Source organism: Theobroma cacao, chromosome 10, assembly GCF_053813885.1.
Source record: "Theobroma cacao isolate CCN51 chromosome 10, ASM5381388v1, whole genome shotgun sequence".
NCBI lineage: Eukaryota > Viridiplantae > Streptophyta > Magnoliopsida > Malvales > Malvaceae > Theobroma > Theobroma cacao.
The window spans coordinates 28,106,054-28,118,024 of NC_142648.1; the positions used below are offsets into that span (position 1 = coordinate 28,106,054).

Sequence of the window (11,971 nt, forward strand, 5' to 3'; positions counted from 1 at the left end):
AGATGTCTAGTGTCACGGTTCTAAGAGAAAGAAAGCGTCAAGAATGCTTAAAATTGAATGTCTATTGATAGATGAGAACATTTAAAGATAAATTACGTTCAAACTTTTGACAGTGGCTATTTATCTATCGATAGATAATATGATCTATCGATAAAATTTTCTATCTATCAATAAATTTGTCTTTGAATAATATTTTTTATTTTTTATTTTTATAAGTTTAAGGTGAAAATAAATATTTAGTAATTTTACATATTTTAATATTTAAATAATTAATATTAAAGTATTATATTATTTTTAATAAATATTATTTATTATTTTAATTATTTAAAGTTAAAAAATTAAATTTTATATTTAAAATTATAAATTTATTTAACCTATATAATTTATATGCATAAAAATAATTTTATCAATTTACATTATACTTTTAATAAAATGCTTACAAATCAAACACTATAATCTTCTCAATAATCACATTCTCTGCAATCATCATTTAGTTTTACTATATCAAATGTCATAAAATTATATTCTCAATAATCACATTTCTAATAATTATATACTCAATCCTAAACGCAAAAAATGTAAGACATTGGGCCTTAATCGGTTGCCAAGTAAGCCAATTGACCAAAACGAGTAATCTGGAAAATACGGCTGCAATATTACAAACACCGGTGCAAGGGCAGAGGGTTTAAGTTTCTGTTCCTTGGAGGAGGAAAAGAGCAAAGGATGAGTAAAGGAGTCAAAAGGGGTTAAGGGTTGCCAACCGGTGCTTGTCCTTTTGAGACTTAGGTTTAAGGGTAACAGATTTTTCCCATTTCTTTCTTTTTGACATTTCTCTGGGTTTTCACAAGTAGAGAAGAAGAGAGAGATGGAAGGGAAGATGGAGCTAGAAAGTGAAGACAGGCTAAGCAACTTACCAGTGGAACGAAAGCAGAAGATGGAGATAGAAAGTGCGGACAGGCTAAGCAACTTACCAGAGGCAGTTCTACTAGATATCATATCATTTTTAAACACAAAAGATGCCGTTAGAACTTCTATTTTATCTACAAATTGGACAAGTGTTTGGAAAGATCTGAAATCGATGCATCTTCAGGGCTTTACCATAAAAAAAGAAAATTTTGATCCCAAAATTTTTACAAGCTGCCCTCGTCTTCAAAGTTTGAAGCTGAATGATATTTTGCTTGAGGATGGGATTGTGATGTTCAGAATAGCTTCTATTACATTGAAAAGTTTAGAGTTGTCTTTTGTAAGGAGCGAATCAAGAGGGTGTCAAGTTATAATTGATGCTCCGAACTTAACCAGTTTTAGCTACGAGGGTTATCCTTCTTTGACGTTCGATATACTTAAGCATTCTCTTGAGGAAGTATATTTTGATCTGAATTGGAACCCAAATGTCGATAATAAGAACTTGGATTATCAATGTTTGATGATCATGCTTGATGGGATTCGTCAGACAAAATCTCTCACACTATCCCTCTCCACCATTAAGGTAAATTTACATTTATCTTGTTCTTGAAAGGTTTTCTTTTCCTGTCTCTTTCTAACTTTTTTTTTTATTGTGTCAGATTCTTTCCGAATTTCATGCATTGCTACAGGAAAGTGAAATACCATATACTGATTTAAAGATTCTAAACCTGAGAATTGAGGGGGAATGTGAGAATTTTGACATACCTCGTAACGTCCTGTACCACTTTTGCAAGAGCTCAACTTCATTGGAGATATGCTGATGTTGAAAGGTAAATAATAGCATCAAAATGTGAATTTTACATTTATTTTACTTGTCTTTTTTTTTATCAGTTAAACCCTTTTTGAAATAAATTGTGAAAATATATTTTTCTCATGAGTTTTCCTTTTTCTAGGGATATACATTGCGGAGTAGCAGGAAGAAATGGCAGTTTTTCAACATTGCTTTGGTATTGATTCTGGATGTAACCTTGGATTGAATGTAATCATTATGAAAACATGGTTGATGAGATCAAAACAACATTTAAGATTGTAATCATAAGTAGACAAGTACTATAGTATGTTTCTGAATTTGTAAGGGTCCTTTTTGGTTTTGTTTGAACTTTTTGTAGCTCTGGATGGGGAAGGTGGAGGCTTTGTGCTTTCATGTGCACCGTCAGTTACTGCTCTGCTGCGATTTTATTTCTATTGAATGAAAATTCCAGTACAATAACATGTTCATATGCTGTTTACTATAGTTTTACCATTCTAGTACATTTCAATTCAAGTTTGATTATCATGTCTATTTCAATTCATCAACATTCAGCTGGATAAAGTTAGAAACCAGCTGATCCAATTTGAACTGCTACTCACAACAGCACCATTTGTTGTTGCGATATTTGGGGTGGTAAGCAGGAAGATTTGGCATGAACTTGGCAATACCGTTGTTTGATGACCCAGGTGCATTTATTTGGGTCCTCATAGTACTAGGATATGTGGGATCATCATATTTTGTGCAGTCGACTTATGCCCCCTATAAAGGCAATAAAAAAAAAAAAGCAGTTTTTCCATGGTTGTTGTTATTAATTATGTACCCTGTATATGGATGAAAGAAATCCAAAAAGATGGCTTTCTTTTTTAGAGCCAATTCTTTAATTGCAGTTGCACAGGTTGAACTTCAAAAATCTCTTCAACTCTAGGAAATGGGGGAATGACACTTGCAAGAGATAATCCCCCAACAGGTGTATTGATGGTAAGAATAACGATTCTCATCTGCATTTATTAGTTTAGGTTGTCCAGCTTCAAGTAATGTAACTGGTTTTTTAATTTGTAAGGATGGCCTTCAATTTTTATTGACTTAACAAGAAGGAAACACTGTGTTTGTGAATGAGAAACTCTGAAGGCAGTTCCCTAAAATGGCCACCTTAGCGATGAGATCTGCCTTTATTTATTTATTTCTCTCTGTTTCTCTCCTTTTTGGCTAGAATGTTGATATGCTCCATGTTGCTCATTAAAATAAATAATTTTTATATTGTAACTTGTGTTATCTAACAAATCTTTTACTATAATCTACAGATGGGTGCAAAGCTGACAACAACTACTGGTCTATCAGGAATCGGAGCCATTATGCTTACATGTTTTGCAAGAAATAGAACAGTTGGAGTTTGTCTTGGATCAGGGGGAGAAGCTTGATTATATACTCAGTTCCATGAATCAGGGGCTTGTAAGTTTTTATATTGGTTGTTGATGCTTAAAATCTGGCTAATTGATATGATTACTTTATTTTTTCTTTCTTTCTGCTCAGGTGTCTTGGCTGAAAGACATTCAAAGCTCTAGATTTTGTTGTTATACCTAGGAAGGTATGGAGTGCTTTTTCCGGTTCTTTTAAAAATTTAAATTTCTGTCACTTGTTCTATCTTAATGTCTGCATTGTCTGATAATGGTTGGGGAAGTTCTCTGAAAATGAAAGGCACGGATGGGCAGACACTGGAAACCATGAAAGTTGAAACTGCCCTTTTGAGTTGCCTGCTGTTTGCATGGGACCCTAAGTGGCTCCCTGCTCATTGCTAGGACTAGGAGCTAGTATGGCAACTACGTCCAAGCCAAGTACTCTCTCTCCTGTCCTTAGCAGAGAGACTCTTTTTCCCATTAACCAAAAAACAAAAAAGAAAGAAAAGATCAAATATGAAATGTTATTGAATTTAAAAAAAATATATATTAAATCGATATACCCATCGTATATCATGTATCAAAATTTTATTTGTATCAAACAACAAAAATGGCAGGTTTTTCCGTACTAGTTTTCTCATTAAATCTAAACCCCTCATTCACTTCGAAATATCCATGTTCCATTCACTCTCTGAAACTCCCAAAGTTACCTTCAAAGCCACTTGTCATTGCTACTTGCTGTACAGCAACTCCTTCACCAACTCCATCTCCTTCACTCCCTCAAGATTCTGACCAAAACCCACCTCAGACTTCCCCTGACGGGAACCGGGATCGTCGGAAAGTATCAATTTATGTTTCTGATTTTGTATAAGGGTCCTTTTTGGTTTTGTTTGAACTTTTTGTAGCTCTGGATGGGGAAGGTGGAGGTTTTGTGCTTTCATGTGCACCGTGAGTTACTGCTCTGCTGCGATTTTATTTCTATTGAATGAAAATTCCAGTACAATAATATGTTCATATGCTGTTTACTACATTGGTTTTTGCTGTCACTGAACAAATACCTCCTCTGATTGTAGCAGTCTCTGACATAACTGATAAAAGTCCTCAATTTGTTTATTAGCTGTGGGAATTGTATTTCCCTATGCATATTTGATCTGGTTGCATGAATCGCTTCACAAGCTGCAACTTTATTAATTCTTTATACTTTAAAAGTGTATTCTACTTGGTTGCAAACTGTAACTTAATATAAAGCTTGATGTGATTCCTCGATTTCTGTTTGCTTTTCTCTGTAACAATTCCCTTAAAGTCAGTCCATTAAATTCTTAAAAGAGCTTATATTTGTCACAAGATTAATTGAATATGCATACATTTGTAGATACTATATATGTTTTTCTTTCAGCAGAAACTTTGGTAGTTTGCAATTTCTGAAACTAGTGCTAGGTTGTGACTTGTGTGCTTATATATTTGAAGCCATGATGTTGATCTATTTTTATGTCTGTAATCTCCCCCTTTTCATGTGCTTCGAATGAAGACCGCACTGTCGTAGAGCCTTTACTTCATCCAGAAGGGGCTAAACCTGGCGAGTGCGTTTCATTTTCAGGGTAAGCATGTCGTGAGTTACGTAGAAATTAAAATATTTATTGTATAATCATTCAATAGCCTTGCTTTTGTGTGAGTTACCTGAAAGAACATGAAAGTTATTTATTACCCATTAATAGTCATTTTTGCTCAAGGTTGCTTAATTTTTTGTCAGTCCTTTTTCAGCTATTGCTCAGGTTATCAGGTCTGTGTTAGGTCTAATTAAGGACCACCAATTCAGGCACACATTATAACATAAGGAGCAAATGGTTGATATATTCTTGAAAGAATTAGCAGGCTAATAGTTGAACTAGGTAAAGTGTTTAAAGTTGCTTGGTGAGGGTTCTCTAATGAAGGAAGACTGGTGAAATTTGGAGAAAATATGGTGACAAGCTGGATGCTAGTGTAAGTGGATTGTGATGCAACTGCACAAGGGGGTACAGAATAGAGAAAGAAGGAAAGAAAGGGAAAACTTAGGAAAAAAGGGTGGAAAAAAAAGAATAGAATGTTATAGAGAAAAGAACAACAAAGCAAGAAGATGGATTAGTCCTAATTGTAAGGAAAACCCATTGATAACCACTAGTCCTAGATTAAACCCTATTGTATTTCTAGGCTTAAACTAATGCACCTAAAATGGATAACCCCTCTTATAAATTAAGGCCTATAGCACATCTAGGGCTAGAATAAATGTGCCTAAAGTCCTTAGCATGGTGCACCATCAAGTTGCTCATGTTAGAAGCTTTCTGATGTCATTGTTCTGCTTGATATTTTGATTGCTAATATCATTGGACAACTAGTTTCAGCTGGCCTGGAATTTACAACTGGCTTCACACCTAGCATTTTTAGGCTATTGTTGTGGCTAACCTTGTCATTTGCCTGCAGCATTTTTTTTTTTTTAACTGCATTTAAAGCACCTTAAGATGGTGGAGTCTCATTTGTATATTATCAAAGTTTTAAGTAATTCAAAAATGTTTCTTCTGACATATTTCTCTTGGCTGGAAAATTAGTAGGTGTGTCCTGGGAATTGAAAGAACCAGAAACTTGTGGCTGTTCAAATATATATATATATAGCTTTCTAAGTCTCATTTAACTTCAATTGTCAGGAAATTGAGGCTGATTTGGTTTATATGTTCCTAAAAAAAATTAAAATGAGCAACAATTATTTGAATTATATGAAATTGATCAATTTTAATTTAATACTAATTTCATAAAAATTGTTGAAGTGGATTTGTGAGTTAGTAAATACTTCAGAAGAACAGTTTTTGCAAGTAAACAAGGTTTATCATCTGACACTGTTGGATTGAAAATTGCTGCAACTTAGAAGCTCATTGGGAGCAGCTATCAACTGGTGTTATCAAATAAACTGTTGAGTTTAGCAATGATTTTAGTGAGATGTCGATGTAAGCTTTTAACTCTTGCTAGGGGTGCTAATTTAGTTCACTCATATTTTAGAGACTTGCAGATGGCTCTATTCCCATTGGTGCTTGTATCTTGCACCTTCCCCATTTCCCGGTTACTCATATATTGGCTCTGAGATAGGTTTCTGTTGTTTGAGATGAGGTTGTCTCCTGGTATTGTCACTTGTATCTCACATGCAAAAAATTGTTATTCTTTCATTTAGGATGAATGGAAAGCCAGAAGATGTCCTAAATCCAGGGAGGCAGTTGGAGAAAACAACACTGGTATGTTTTCCATGTTCCGGTTTGTGGATTCTTTTTACTTGATTGTTTGGGTTCTTGCTGATGCACTTTCATGGGTTGTGAAAATGGCTAATCATTTTAACTATCATTATCTCTATTCCTGTCCTTCAGTATTGCGCTTTTCTGAATTTGGGGATTCGATCTATGGGTCTCGTTTCTGTTATCACTGTCAGTTTTTTATTTAGCCTGCTGTATCTTGCTTCAGGTTTTAAGTTTTTGGAATATCCGCACTTCCTAATCTTTAACTAGTTTTTTTCTCAACGTGTTCCTTTCAGTAGTTTGTTTTTTTTATATGATTCTTTTTGCATGTGTATTAAACAATTGAAAAATTAAATAAAATATAAAATTTTACTTTGGTTGCCATTAGATAAGGTTCATATTAATATCAGATGTAATTCAAATTAGATTGGATTAGTGGTAATCTCAAGGCTAATTGCACTCGATTAGATGGGGTGTCGAACTAAAATGTTAATAAACAAAAAAGGGTATGGTTAAAAATATCCAATTAAGTCTAGCATTTAGCATATTTTCCCTATTAAGGATAGTAGCTTTTGTTTAGTGCTGGGATATTGTTTACAACCCAGCTTTAGCCAGTCAAATAAGATTCCCCATAGAACAAAAAATTAAAGCTTCATAATGAAGAGAAATAATGTCACAAAGGTGTGGCATGCATCAGAATTCTGGTTGTGCCCTTGATTGTGTGCGTAGACCAGAATTCAAAGGAATGGGGGCAGGCAATTTGAAGTGGGAAATGAAAGATAGCAAGCTACCACCACACACCTGTCCTTTGTTGCTGGATTAGTGGGGTTCCTAAGCAACAATCAAGAATGTCATTAACTTGTATAATACAAAGAATTTGCACTTTCACAAAGGGGAAAATATCCCTAATGTCGTGTACAAATTAGAACTTCCTAACACGTACCGATGTACGTTGACAGAATGATTCCTCCATCAAAAAAAATAAAAATAAAACTTCGATACGCGATCGGGTTTAACTTTGAGAACATTATGATGGATTAATATTCTGTTTGCTACATACCCAATTCTTTTTCTTGTGAGAAAAAGTTGATAAAGGAAAGAGGAAGAGAGGGGTTTGGTGACAGAACATATTCTTGACTCTGATTTGTTGATCTGACAATGATCAAACAACACAACACTGTTATTGTCATCTAAAAGGCTAATTTTGTACCTTTGTGAAGAGCATCATTTTGGAGCTCATATGTGTCATAAGGTAACAAAAATGGGATGTTTGTTTTGGACCAAGACACATGTCGAGGTCCCATTTGACGATGACCTTTCCAAGTTGGGCATTTTTATCCATTAATCACTGATTAAACAAAAGGTGATAAGCCTGCAGTCATCTCTTGATCCACCCATTGTCCCAAATCCTGGAAAAGGAGATTTCCCAATCCTCAAAATTGAGTTTGGATGAAGAGATTGAGGAATGTTAGTATGATAATGAATTTGATTGATTTGCCAACCTTCAACTGGATTGCAATGCACAAATCTGTAAGCTGATTATGGCATTTGATTGTTCCATTTTCGTAAGACACCTGTGGAAGTTTAAGTTGTTTATTTTGTGCTGCTAATCAGGGAATGGGCCCACAAAAGCTGGAGGGAGGATTCAATGCATATTTCTATAATCGGTACATATTTGTCTAGTTCAGTAGTAGATGAAAGTAAAAAATATGTATTTTCAGTATATATTTAATTAAATATTTTTATATATTTAAATTACATGACTTGTTAAATATTTATACAAGTCATGTAACTCAAACTAATGATGTTTTAGTCTATATAGTATTAGTACACACTTGAGCATTTGTTTCATTTATTGGTATATAATTTTTTATCTGAAGAGTAAAATTCGAACTCTTTCTCTCTCAATTATAAAAAAAGTTCAATGTCTATATAGCATTAGTACTCAAGACTTTCTATCACTGATAAATCTGTTTTTGAATTGAAATATGTTAAAAAAGTTCAAAAGAAATTAGTCGAAATAATTAAATACGAGATATTAAAATTTTCTCTTTATTATATCTTAACTTATAATTATTACAATATGTTTTCAGTATATATTTAATTAAACATTTTTATATATTTTGTAATTTAATAAATACGTGCAACTTTATATGAAAACTTGGTGTAAGGAAGGAAAGTAACATTAGTTATTTATTTATTTGGCGGAGAGAGATTTGAAGTTGCCGTGAAAGATTGTTATAACAATCTACAATTAAAACAAGGAATGAAGAGAAACCAAATAAGAAAAAAAGTTGAATGTGCTTCATTTCTATTCCAAGTTCTAACAGCGATTCCCAGTATTGTATTTACCCTTTAAAAAGCAGCAGAGCTTGTGTTTACAATTGAAAGGGGTGTCTTCCTAGTCCTCATCACAAGAGATGTTGTGCTTTGTTCCATTTGTAAGCAGCTTCTCAAATCTTGAGATTCATGCTCTGGTTTTCCTCTGGTAATACATAATCAATGTACTCCTCATACCTCCCAAGCCAAAAACATAATTCAGTATTTAGTACCCCAGGGGAAATACAAATATACTACTATTGTAAATAATTCCAAGTCATGAAAGTCATCTTAATGTTATTAACAAGCTTTTATAATCTTTCAAAAAAAAAAAAAAACAAGCTTTTATAGCAAGTGGGCAGATCATTTGACAAGTGATTTATACAGGTACTTCTCAATGACCTCAGCTGAACAAGATGAATGCTTTCATGCAAAAGGCTAATTACAAATTACCTCATTCTTGTTTTTCGGTGATTCCTTCCCAGATGACTTCAAAATGTTTAAGGACAAGGTCTTGATATCATTCCCCGCCTCCTCACTTCAAAATTTAGCAGCAGGAACAAACATATATTGCCAGAAAAATTGCCACATAATCAACAAACCAGATAAATAAAGTATAGCTCACGAGATTGCAAATGTAAGCAAAATTTTGCATAGCTATTTCCAAATTCGAATACATAAAACCAGTCCTTCCTTTACACCAATAAAAGCCCATTAAATAAGGATACAAGAAAATGCTAGGTGGCAAAAAAGCCCATTAACAACTTCCCAAACAGAGCAGCACTCAACAACCATAGCTAACATAATAAACAATAACTAAATTGAAGTAAAACCCATTACATAAAAACAAGTAAAACATAATAAAAACTTCAATTTTTGGTCAAAAGACTTGTGTATCAATCACAAAAATCAATTAAGAGGAGTTGTTAAAACAAGGAATGAACAGAAACCAAATAACAAGAAGTTGAAAGTGCATCATTTCTATTCCAACTGTGATTTCAATTTTCAATGCTTGTGCGCATCATCTTCAATGTATTGAGCTCTAAGTCTTTGCTAAGGGATATAAATGGCAAGCCAGGATCAACATGTTCTGCAATGCCCACAAAAAAAGTTGCGCTGAACTGCATTAGAGAAGGCAAGATTCAGGCAGTTGCCTCAGACTGCAAAATAAGCTAAATAGTTCTCCATAGTTGATATTAAACAGAATTAGACACGTTATATGACCCTATGTAACAATTGTTTATTGTGGAAAATCATGTTTATGCGATAAAATTTAACAGAAAGGAAAAATCAATCACATCTTTGAGTGCAACAATCATCAACATAATAAAACAACTTGAAAGGCCTGCATAGGTACAGCATGAAGGCAATAGTCTGCCCCGAGCAAAGCAGTTCTGGCATCAGCAGTTGCAATCACATTTTCTGTTAGCTTGTGTTCAGGAAAGTATGTTCTGAGAACAGTGAAGATAGATAATGTTCTGAGGTCAATTAAACTCCATGAGTACCATCATCATATAATTGTAAAGCGGGACATAATTCAAAGAATGTAAAAAATAAAAGAAACACCCCACCAATTACAATGGTTCTCATTAATGGATTGGCAAACTGCAGGATCTCGTACAAGCATGCTAACTTCCATTTGAGTCTTTTTATTGGCAACATGTGCAGCCATTGCAGTGCCAAATGATCCTCCTCCTAACACCACCACCTTCAAACCAAATTAAAGAAATGTAAATTACCAAATTATGACACAGCCTAGTTGGACTTGGAGTGGTTTGTGCTATAAATAAAGTTTAAATTGAAAGGAGAAATCAAATTTACAACAAAATTTTAAAAAAATAATAATAATAAAGAAAAACAGAATCTTCTTCCTTCAACTCTATCAAAACAAACCCAAAATTCCTAAAGACAAAATGAGAGAGCCAACAAAAGTCCTAACAAAGAAAAAAGCAAACAGAAAGCAAACCTTTTTAGTCCGTTCAAGAACATCAGTTTTGGCCTTGGACCGCCAAAAACGGGACCATCTAACAAGCTTCTCCCAAGCGGGCCGGACCTGCAAGTAACATAAAATTTGCGTGCAAAAACAAAACCCTAGAGATACAAAAAGTTCAAACAAAAGCAAAAAGAATCCTATACAAAATCAGAAACATACTATAGTACTTGTCTACTCATGATTACAATCTTAAGTTTTCGTAATCATTACATTCAATCCCAAAAAGGTTACATCCAGAATTAATACCAATGCAAAGTTGGAAAACTGTCATTATTTTCCTGCTTCTCTGCAATATATATCCTAAGAAATCAATGAAACGGAAAAACTCATGAAAAAAATGACTTTTCACGATTTATTTCAAAAAGGGTTTAACAGATAAAAAAAAAGACAACTAAAATAAGTGTAAAATTCACATATTTATGCTATTATTTACCTTTCAACACAAACATATTTCGAATGAAGTTGAACGGTAGACGACAGGCTAAGCAACTTACCGAAGGTACTTCCACGACACATTGCAGTTCAAACCTAAAAAGCTAGACAAATGTTTGGAAATCTCTAGAATCCTTGCATCTTCGTGGGTTTACCATGAGGAATTCTTGATGTGTTTCTTGATGTGTCATAGAAACCTTTGGTAAGTTACTTAGCCTGTCCATCTTGTGCTTTCCTTCCATCTCCATCATCTTCTTCTTTACTTGTAAAAACCCTGAGAAATGTCAAAAACAAGAAATGGGAAAATCTGTTATCCTTAACCCTAAGTCTTAAAAGACAACAACCGCTTATATAGCCGGCCGGCACCTCTTAACCCTCTTTCTCTCCTTTTCTGATCCTTTGCCCTTCCACTCCTCCTCCAAACAGAAACCTAAACCCTTATTCTTTCGCACCCGTGTCCTGATTTTGTAGCCGGTTACTCAAGGGCCAAACGGTGTCGTTTGGCCCCCTCAGGTTGGGCCGCTTGGGCCCCTCAGGCATAATCATCCCAATCCCCAATTAAGCCCCAATGCCTTACTTTTATATATTTTATCATTATTTTTCTCACGAGGAACTCATGAGCCTTGTTATTGTATAAAACAAAAAATTTAGTATAAAAAATTATTGTTTATAATTCAATTCGAATAATAAATATTTAATTTAAATTTTATATGAATATGTGATGAGTAATAGATTTATTATCTAAATTCTACTCGAACTCATCACAAGATATTTTAATTTTACTTAATCGGATCAAATAATGTTAAATATTTAATTATAAGATATCCATTGAAATTTTTTATTTGTGACATAATATTCAAAAAAA

The 11,971-nt window shown here is 33.8% G+C and overlaps 1 long non-coding RNA gene and 1 pseudogene across 7 annotated transcripts; one reads left to right on the forward strand and one right to left on the reverse strand.

Annotated features, from left to right (window-relative positions):
• The first annotated feature begins 665 nt into the window (after positions 1-665).
• LOC18587423 (uncharacterized) lies at positions 666-8,152 on the forward strand (annotated as a pseudogene). The gene is made up of 5 exons (XR_016028798.1): positions 666-1,486; positions 1,563-1,721; positions 1,857-1,910; positions 5,907-6,365; positions 6,495-8,152. The product of XR_016028798.1 is annotated as an uncharacterized LOC18587423 (transcript).
• Positions 8,153-8,644: 492 nt separating this feature from the next.
• On the reverse strand, positions 8,645-11,568 carry LOC18587425 (uncharacterized). 6 transcript variants are annotated; one of them, XR_016023099.1, is made up of 3 exons: positions 11,108-11,568; positions 10,648-10,734; positions 8,645-10,389 (listed from the first exon to the last, which is right to left on the reverse strand). It is a non-coding gene; the product is annotated as an uncharacterized LOC18587425 (long non-coding RNA). The 6 variants fall into 6 exon arrangements; XR_001929900.2 differs by having other exon boundaries at positions 10,648-10,960; XR_016023098.1 differs by having other exon boundaries at positions 10,648-10,974.
• Between the last annotated feature and the right edge of the window lie 403 nt (positions 11,569-11,971).